We start from the raw sequence: 7,570 nt of genomic DNA, 5'->3' as shown, positions 1-7,570 counted from the left end.
CTACAGATCTATTAGGGGAAAACTGACATCTTAACAATATTGAGTCTTTCAATCCATGAGCACAAAGTCTTTTTTCATTTTTCTCAGCAACGTTTTCTTAGTTTACAGATCTTACAGCTCTTTTGTAAGGTTTTAATCTAAATATTTAATTATTTTGTACTATCATAAGTGTTATTATTTATATAATTTTAATTTCCAAGTATTTATTGAAACCATTTAGAAATAGTTGATTTTTTATATTGATCTTTTATCCTGCAGGCTTGTTAAACTCATTTATTAGTTCTGTAGCTTTTTTGTAGAGTCCATCAAATTTTCTACATAGAGAGTCATGTTATCTGAGAATAAAAACAGTTTTCCTTCTTCTGCTCCAATCTTAATTCATTTTATATTTTTTTCTTGACTTATTGCACTGGCTACAACCAGTACAATGCTGAATAAATATAGTGACAGTAGACAGCCTTTCTTTGTTCATGGTCTTAAAGGAAAAACATTCAGTCTTTCCCATTAAGTATGATGTTAGCTTTAGGTTTTTCACAGATGCCCTTTCTCAAATTGAAGAAGTTTCCTACTTTACTGAGAGTTGCTTTATTTAAAATCAGAAATGAGGCCAGTCACAGTGACTCACACCTGTAATCCCAGCACTTTGGGAGGCCAGGGTGGGAAGATTACCTGAAGTCAGGAGTTCGAGACCAGCCTGGACAACATGGTAAAACCCCGTCTCTACTAAAAATACAAAAATTAGCTGGGAGTAGTGGTGCATGCCTGTAGTCCCAGTTATTTGGGAGGCCGATACAGGAGAATTGCTTGAACCTGGGAGGCAGAGGTTGCAGTGAGCCAAGACTACACCACTGCACTCCAGCCTGGGCAACAGAATGAGAAAAAAAAAAAAAAGAGAGAGAGAGAGAGAGAAGGAAAGAGAGAAGGAAAGAAAGACAGAAAGACCAAAAGAAAGAAAGAAAGAGTGAGAGAAAGAAAGAAAGAAAGAAAGAAAGAAAGAAAGAAAGAAAGAAAGAAAGAAAGAAAGAAAGAAAGAAATCGATCTTGGATTTTGTCAGATTCTTTTTCTGCATCTATTGAGATATTCATATGGTTTTCCTTTTCGGCCTGTTACTGTGGTGAATTACACTGAGTGACTTTCAAATATTAAACTAACCTTGCATTCCTGGGCTATGGCTATAATGTACTATCCTTTTATATATTGTTATATTTTATTTGCTATATTTTCCTAAAAATTTTTGCATTTATACTCATGAAGGATATTAGTCTGCAGTTTTGCTTTCTTGTTATATAGTTGTCTGGGTTTGATATCAGAGATCAGAGTAATATCAGTATTGTAGGCACCAGTAAATATTTCCTTATAATGCTTTTTATTTTTATTTTTTAAATTTTTTATTTTTGAGACGGTGTTTTGTTCTTGTTGCCTGGGCTGGAGTACAATGGCACGATCTCAGCTTATTGCAACCTCTGCCTCCCGGGTTCAAGCGATTCTCCTGCCTCAGCCTCCCGAGTAGCTGGGATTACAGACACATGCCACCACACCTAGCTAATTTTGTATTTTTAGTAGAGACGGGGTTTCACCATGTTGGTCAGGCTGGTCTTGAACTCCTGACCTCAGGTGATCTGCCTGCCTTGGCCTCCCAAAGTGCCAGGATTACAGGTGTGAGCCACCATGCCCAGCCTACAATGCTTTTTTTTTTTTTTGAGACAGAGTCTCACCCAGGCAGAAGTGCAGTGGCATGATCTTGGCTCACTGCAACCTTTGCCTCCTGGGTTCAAGCGATTCTCCTGCCTCAGCCTCCCCAGTAGCTTGGACCACAGGCACACGCCACCACACCGAGCTAATTTTTTGTATTTTTAGTAGAGATGGGGTTTCACCATGTTGGCCAGGCTGGTCTCGAACTCCTGACCTCAGGTAATCTGCCCACCTCAGCCTCCCAAAGTGCTGGGATTACAGGTGTGAGCCACTGCCCCCGGCCATGGCTGGGATTTAAACCCAGGCTTCCTAAGTCAAAGTTTATTGCTGTATATATATACAGGTTTTTTTTTCTTTTTTCTTTTTTTTTCTTTTTTTGAGGCAGAGTTTCGCTCTTGTTGCCCAGACTGGAATGCAATGGCATGATCTCGGCCCAACACAACCTCTGCCTCCCAGGTTCAAGCGATTCTCCTGCCTCAGCCTCCCAAGTAGCTGGGATTACAGGCATGCGCCACCGCACCCAGCTAATTTTGTATTTTTAGTAGAGATGGGGTTTCTCCATGTTGGTCAGTCTGGTCTCGAACTCCCGACCTCAGATGATCTGCCCGCCTCAGCCTCCCAAAGTGCTGGGATTACAGGCATGAGCCACTGCGCCTGGCCAGTTTATTGCTATTTTTTAGCATATCATAGCTACTTATATTTTGTTCTGTGACATGTGTTTATTGACTTGGATTCTGTCTGCATTTCTGTTTTGTCCCCTGTATACAGTGTTTTGGGTTGTGGGCAGGAGCCCCATCTAACCCAAACCTTATAATTTTCACTGGACCTACCGCACTGTCTGTACCCAGAAGACGATTCTAGGGTTTTTCTTTTTCCTTTTGAGAGATCTAAGTATCTGGGTTTATCTGACCACATAGTATTCATCAGTCTGCCTTTTTCATGGTCCCTCCACAATCTAAGATTTAAATCAGGCTGTAATTAACTCTAGCACACAGGCTTTTCTACAGAAACCTTCCCAGGCTGCACTGTCAGCCTGCTTCTCTCCATTAATGCATGCCATTGGCAGCCAGAAACCAGATTTTGCCCTGAGCTACCCACACAAGTTTGAGGCAAGATTATGGGTGAAGAAAAGCTTGGGGTGGATGCATCTCCTATATGTAAAGGCTGTTTTGTTTGAGTGATTCCAAGTGCTGGTACACTATGATTAATTAACTTGGTTAAGGATTAATTCTTAAAAATCAGGAATGATTTGAATCGTTCCTCCAAGTGAGTTGCTCAGATGCCTCCAGGGAGAGGATCAGTTGAAAAAAGTGGACAATTAATGTCTTAGAGATGACATTATCTCTTTGACATTCCAAAGAGATAAAGAGAAAAGCTAATGAGGCATCTCTTTGACACACACTTTCTCTCTCTGTTTTTATTTATTTATTTATTTTTGGTTCACTGGTATCCTCAGCCCTAATATAGACTAATAAATCTAAGCCTGCAAGCCTGTGAGTTTGTTTCTTTTTGTAAGTATTCAGCAATGCAAATCCTACCCCCAAAACTGTCTTCTTTGACCCATTTCCTGTATTCCTGTATCTGTTATCTTCAGATCTCTCCACCTGACTGTCCTCATTATTGAAACGTCATATTTTGACCTCAACACTTCATAGTTGCTGATGTGACTTCCTCTATGTTTGAAATGTTTTCTCAGTTACTGCCCTAAGTAAAAAGCGAACACAACAAGTTACGGCTTGGCTATCCTTTTTTTTTTTTTTTTTTTTTCCAAAAAAGAGCTATTTATTACTAAGACAAGTCTACAACAACACTAAAAGTATTCAAAAAGAAAAACATCAGTCATATTTCTGCCACTTACCACAACCACTTTCTTTTCTCCCAGATTTTCTTCCAGTCTTCAGTCAGATATAGAAATATTTTATGTAAGCATAATTATAATGTTCATGTAATTTTTGTGTTCCACTTTTTGTTTAACATCACTTAATAAACACTTTCTTGTCCTTACATAGTCTTCCTAATGATCTTTTTTTGTGGCTTCGTGGTTTCCCATGGATATGCCATAACTTGTTTAATCATTTCCCCTGCTGCTACGCATTAAGTTATTTCCAGTTTTTAACTATTATAAGTGGTTCTTTTTTTATTTTTTATTTTTTGAGATGGAGTCTCGCTCTGTCACCAGGCTGCAGTGCATGGCATGATCTCGGCTCACTGCAACCTCCATCTCCCTGGTTCAGGCGATTCTCCTGTCTCAGCCTCCCGAGTAGCTGGGACTACAGGCAGGTGCCACCTCACCCAGCTAATTTTTGTATTTTTAGTAGAGACACGGTTTCACCATGTCGGCCAGGATGGTCTTAATCTCCTGACCTCATGATCTGCCCACCTTGGCCTCCCAAAGTGCTGGAATTATGGGCGTGAGCTGGCCATAACTATTATAAGTGGTTCTTCTATAAACATCTAGTGCATGCAAAGATTTCTTTTCTTCTTTTTAATTATTTCCTTTGTAGAAATGTCCAGGAGGGCTGTTGCCATGTTGAAGGGTTTGAATGATTTTCAGGGATGATGAGCTCTTAAAAAGGCAGTACCACAGAAGTTCATAACACATGTTATATCTTGATTTATAAAACTAATGGTGGGGCCTGGCACAGTGACTCACGCCTGTAATCCCAGCACTTTGGGAGGCTGAGGCGGGTAGATTGCTTGAGGTCAGGAGTTTCAGATCAGCCTGGCCAACATGGTGAAACCCTGTCTCTACTAAAAATACAAAAATTAGCTAGGCATGGTGGCAGGTGACTGTAATCTCAGCTACTCGGGAGGCTGAGGCAGAAGAATCACTTCAATCCAGGAGGCGGAGTTTGCAGTGAGCTGATATTGCGCCACTGCACTCCAGTTTGGGTGACAGAGCGAGACTCTGTCTCAAAAATAAATAAATAAATATGAATAAATAAATAAAAATAAAACTAATGATGATACAGAAGGGCCAAGAAACTTCATAAAGCATCACTAACTGTCCATTCTCATACTCCAGAGCAGTCCAAGCAATTCACAATAAATATATCTACATCGTCTTATTCTTTATTCTACTGAAGCCCATTAAAAGAAAATTAGCCAATTTTTTGCTGTATTTTAAGTGACGAGCTTTTGGAATAAGTTTCAAGAAACTCAAGAGCAAAGCCATGAGCTAACCAAAGATCCACTTTCTGAGATAAATCTTGTCTTAGAAAGGAAATGAAGGCATACAATGTGTGTGGCAGGAGGGGCCATGGGGAGGGGGCTCAGGTCAGATATGATTGGAACGCTAGTGTCACAGTTGTCTCCTGTAAACTGGTCTCTGGGAGCTGGGTCAAGGCAGAGGAGTTGAAAGCCAAACACAGACAGCAGCTGTTGAGGATGTAAAGTCTCTGGACAGAGTGGATAGGGAGCTGGGTGTGGTCACCCAGAAGCCAATTTCCACCCCACCCTACAGACCTAGCGACTGGGGCTAAGAAGAACTTCCCGTGTTGCATTCCAGCCCTTCTGATTGGGCTTAGTGAGACTGCCAAAGACTGGCTGCAAGCTGCCTGATTGCACTGCATACACCTCCCTCAATGGTGTCCCGGCTGGAAAACACTGAGGCTTTTAAGAATACCACGTCCAGATGGCCAGGATGCAGGACTGACCTGCAATTGCCACACTGGGCACCAGGTACAAGTAGATTTCACTGAAGTCCTCGAGGGACTGAGTGAAACTGCTGGGGTATGCGGGTCTTTCCCATGTTGCACAAATCAGTGCTGAGCTGCATAGGTGACACTGATCACTTCCACAATTTCCCAGAACATTTGTCAAGACCCTGAAAGGGCTGCATCACTGAGCAGGGAATCTTCATTATTCATTTCAACATCACTTTTCTTGGAAACCTTGACTACTCCGCTCTCCAGAAATAATCCATCAGACTTTTCTCTTCGTTGAAGTCATACTGCAAAAACTCCCATAATCAAATTCCCCACATTAGGATCCCTGTTTATTATGTAACAACAGAGTCAAAAGGGAAAAGAGTGGATCAGACATTGACATTTTTTTTCCCTCTCTCTCTCTTTTAACTTTTTGTCATGAAAATTTTCAAACACACACAAAGTGAGAGAAACGTAAAAATGAACCCCCATGTACCCACCATCCAGCTTGGATAATCTCAATATACACCAATCTTGTTTCATCTATTGCCCCTCACCCCCACAACTATGTATACTATTCTTTTTTTTTTTTTTTTTTTTTTGCTGGAATTTTAAAAAGCAAATCCCAGACACAGCATCACTTCACTAATACATACTTCAGCATGCATCTCTAACTAATAAGGACTTTCCTTTTTTTTTTTTTTTTTTTTTTTTTTTTTTTTTTTTGAGATGGAGTTTCATTCTTGTTGCCCAGGCTGGAGTGCAATGGCGCAATCTTGGCTCACTGCAAACTCTGCCGCCGGGGTTAAAGCGATCCTCCTGCCTCTGCCTCCTGAGTAGCTGGGATTACAGGCACCTGCCACCATGCCCGGCTAATTTTCTGTATTTTTAGAAGAGATGGGGTTTCACTATGTTGGCCAGGCTGGTCTCAAACTCCTGACCTCAGGCGATCTGCCCACCTCGGCCTCCCAAAGCGCTGGGATTACAGGCATGAACCACCGAACCCGGCCAGGACTTTCGTTTTTAACATAAGCTCTGTAGACACTAGTATTTATTTATTTGGTATCTATTGGTATCTATTTAGCATTTAGTATTAGTGGGAGCCATTACAGTAAGACTCTTTACACTGTTTATTTCATAAAATCTCAGCTCAGCAAAGAAACACCCTAGAAATTCACAAACTCCCCAGGAGAAAGAAAGAAATGCCCGGGCCCTAACAACCTTGCTATTTGCATTTTACTCATGAGGAAAGGTGCTTAGCCAACTCGAGGTAAGCTGTGGAAAGGCTGCAGTCCAAGAGCCTTCAGAACTTGAAACAAGAGGCATGTCAGAGCCTGACTTTGCTCCATCCCCCCTGAGTAGTCAAGGTATTAAAAGAGCATTACTTCCTCATTTGAAAACCACCTTTTTTTTTTTTTCAAAAAAACCACTTTACACCTATCATTTGAAGTTATATTGTCAAGATAGAAACACACTTCTCGGGAAGATAGTACCTTGAAAATAGAAACCATTCAGCAAAAAAGTTTTTGAAAAATCCAATGTACATTTCCACTAATCAGGCTTGTCTGTGAATGGAGCAGAGGGAAAATGCTGCTTCACACAAAAGCAATCTCAGTATAAACATTTCTGTTTGCTGTGCACTCTAACTTTGTCTTCTCTGTCCTTTATACATGAAAGCTCAGGAGATTTAGGCACAGCAGCTACATTGGGTCGACTTACCGAATTAAGGTGGGGACTACACAAACATGGAATTTGGAGTGAGCCTTTGCCTCAAGGACAGACTGATAAATCCATCCTGAGTCACAAAGATGCCACACAGGCTTTGGGCTGCTACCTTATGGCTGGACATTCTAACCCCAGGCTCCTAGATGCCAAACCCAAGTCAGCCCCCATATATAGTCACAACATGTTGTTGATTTTCCCTTCAAAAACTCTTATGCCTTCTTGCTGTTGCCCTCCTCCAGGTTCTCATCACTTTATGCAAGATTATGCCAGGGACTGGGATGTATTACACCAAGGAGTTGCCAGGAGCTGCAGTGTGGTTGAGGGCTATGCCTAACAAGAGGAATGGATGTTGAGATCTGGGCCAGCACTGCACAGAGCACTCACTAAAACTGAGCTGTTGCATATGCTTTGGTGGATGTTCCCTCTGCCTGGAGCACTCTGTAGATGTCTGTTTGACTTGCCCCTCAGCCCTTTCTGCTTCTTTCAGGTCTCTGCACAAGTATCC

Source organism: Pan troglodytes, chromosome 12, assembly GCF_028858775.2.
Source record: "Pan troglodytes isolate AG18354 chromosome 12, NHGRI_mPanTro3-v2.0_pri, whole genome shotgun sequence".
Classification (NCBI taxonomy): Eukaryota; Metazoa; Chordata; class Mammalia; order Primates; family Hominidae; genus Pan; species Pan troglodytes.
This window is presented reverse-complemented; position numbering follows the sequence as displayed.